The 2,651-nt window shown below is 52.9% G+C and overlaps 1 long non-coding RNA gene across 1 annotated transcript; it reads right to left on the bottom strand.

Annotated features, from left to right (window-relative positions):
• Positions 1–652: 652 nt before the first annotated feature.
• LOC138844213 (uncharacterized) lies at positions 653–2,053 on the bottom strand. Its single transcript, XR_011379774.1, has 2 exons — positions 1,696–2,053; positions 653–957 (listed from the first exon to the last, which is right to left on the bottom strand). It is a non-coding gene; the product is annotated as an uncharacterized lncRNA (long non-coding RNA).
• Positions 2,054–2,651: the final 598 nt, after the last annotated feature.

Below are 2,651 nucleotides of genomic sequence, written 5' to 3'. Positions count from 1 at the left end.
TTTTACCTCCCACTACTCTCTGTCTTACGCCTGAATTCTTTCTTGCGTGAAGACAAGAACCCTGCAATTTCTCCGGTAACATTCACTGTCTCCTTCCAGAGCTCCAGACGTATGCTTGTTTCTGTGTGTGTCCTGTGTTCCCAAGTGCAGTTTTGCATCATCTTCCCCAAAATTCCTATTCTTTTGATCGTGTGTGGTGATTTCTACTTGGGGAGGGGGTGGGGTTGAACTCATAGTTATCACTGATGTGACATTTGGACCTATTGCTTGATCTCATTTTATTTTATTTATTTATTTTTTTTATTTTTTGATAGGCAGAGTGGACAGTGAGAGAGAGAGACAGAGAGAAAGGTCTTCCTTTGCCGTTGGTTCACCCTCCAATGGCCGCCGCGGCCGGCGCGTTGCGGCCGGCGCACCGCAATGATCCGATGGCAGGAGCCAGGAGCCAGGTGCTTTTCCTGGTCTCCCATGGGGTGCAGGGCCCAAGCACCTGGGCCATCCTCCACTGCACTCCCTGGCCACAGCAGAGAGCTGGCCTGGAAGAGGGGCAACCGGGACAGAATCCGGCGCCCCGACCGGGACTGGAACCTGGTGTGCCGGCGCCGCTAGGCGGAGGATTAGCCTAGTGAGCCACAGCGCCGGCCCGATCTCATTTTATTTTTAAAAAATATTTATTTATTTATTTGAAAGGCAAGTTACAGAGAGGCAGAGAGAAAGAGACAGGTCTTCTATCCGCTGGTTCACTCCCCAGAAGGCCACAACGGCCAGAGCTGCACTGATCCAAAGCCAGGAGCCAGGAGCTCCTTCCAGGTCTCCCATGCGGGTGCTGGGGCCCAAGGACTTGGGCCATCCTCCACTGCTTTCCCAGGCCACAGGAGAGAGCTGGATCAGAAATGGAGCAGCCAAGACTCCAACCGGTCCCATATGGGATGCCAGTGTCTCAGGCAGCAGCAGCCCCTAGGGACAAGATTTTAAGGAAACCATGTGTTTTTTTGGTTGACTTGTCCTATGGAAGACCAGAAGCATCGGATTGCCTAGGTGTATCGGATAGAAGGTAGCGTTATCTATCTATCTATCTATCTATCTATTTGACACTCACAGGAAGAGGGAGAGAGGGAGGGAGACAGAAAGACAGAGCTCTAATAAGCTGGTTCACTCCTTGCCTGCAATCCAGGTCTCCCACGTGGGTAGCAGGAGCCCAGCGTTTTGAGCCTGCCTCCCTGGATTTAAAGGGGAAGGTAGACTACCACCAGCAGGTGGCAGTGTTGGCCATCTTTACAACATCTCAGCCGGCACCCTCAAAGAAATTTGATGGATGCTATTAGCTCCTGATCAATACACACATACTCTCCCAGGTTCCCAGTTGGGGTTTTCAGAGTAGGGCCACATTTAACCTGTCCTTGGAGCCCGCAAGGGGTGACCTCAGAAAAAAGCACCGTCCAGTCCAGACATGGGCACGTGTTTGCTGACTAACTCCTTCCTGGCTTGTGGGCTCTTGTATCACAAATCCTCATGCCTGGCTTTCAGCTGAGAGGCTAGGACACCCAGACAGAAGTTCCTGGGACCATCAGCAGAGATGGCAATGGCAAATACAAGCTGTCTTTGCCACCTCGGGCAGGGCTAAGAGGCTGATGGCTCGGATCTGTCCCCAAGGCTGGTCATGGTCTCCCTCCCTCCCCTCACCGCCTCTCTTACCACGGAGGAGCCAGGATGCAGGGTGCTTGCTGCAAAAACCAGCTTCTGAACAGCAGAGGAAACTTCGAGAAGGTCACGAAAACACACGCGATGCAACAAGCCAGGTGTAGACGTCAATCTATTTTGTAACCGAGAAAGAGGGATTTTAGCCCAGATAACACGGAGGCTCAACTCAAAATCCAGAGCCCAGGCATGCGAGACCCTGGCGTATTGGCTAATCCGTGCCGACTAGCTGACGCCACTGGGCAGCATCTCAATCAAGTAAACCACATTCTTGCCGATGGCGACGCGCCTGGAATGTGCAGCGTGGACATAGCAGCCAGCACCAGCGAGGCAGTAGCGTGCGCTGTTCTTGATCAACGCATCGTTGCCACATTTATAGCAGCCTCCCCTTTCCCTCCTTCGTGCAGCCATTCAGCCTGCTCAGAGCACAGCAGGTGCTTCCAAGAAGCCACCACCTGGCTCCAACACACTTCTTCATTCTCAAGCTCCTGCTTTCTGGGTTGACACGGAAACACACACTTATCTTTTTAAATCCCCTACCCCCCCACTTTCCATGAACTAGATCACCGGGGCCTTGAGTGACAGCTGCTGGCACCTCCCCCAGAGCAAGGAGCTCCCCAGGGGGGTAGCTCAGGCCCCCAGGATTGGAGGCGTTGGAGTTCATTCCTAAAGTTTTATTTATTTGAATGGCAGAGTGACACACACATATACACACACACAGACTTTTTCATTCCTCTGGTTCACTCCCTAAATGGCCACAATGGCTGGGGCTGGGCCAGGCTGAAGCCAGGAACCAGCAACTCCATCCGGGTCTCCCGTGTAGGTGGCAGGAAGCCATCTTCTGCTGCTTTTCTGGACACTGAGATTCTTGCTCTGACCCCGTTTGGGCCCTACAGGTGCAGGCAATCAGCGGACTGGTTCTTCTGGGTGTCAATGGTTCTGTCTGTCTTGGT

The sequence above is a fragment of the Oryctolagus cuniculus genome, chromosome 11 (genome assembly GCF_964237555.1).
Source record: "Oryctolagus cuniculus chromosome 11, mOryCun1.1, whole genome shotgun sequence".
Lineage (NCBI taxonomy): Eukaryota > Metazoa > Chordata > Mammalia > Lagomorpha > Leporidae > Oryctolagus > Oryctolagus cuniculus.
The sequence above is the reverse complement of the archived record's forward strand: the minus strand, read 5'-3'. Positions and strand labels throughout refer to the sequence as shown.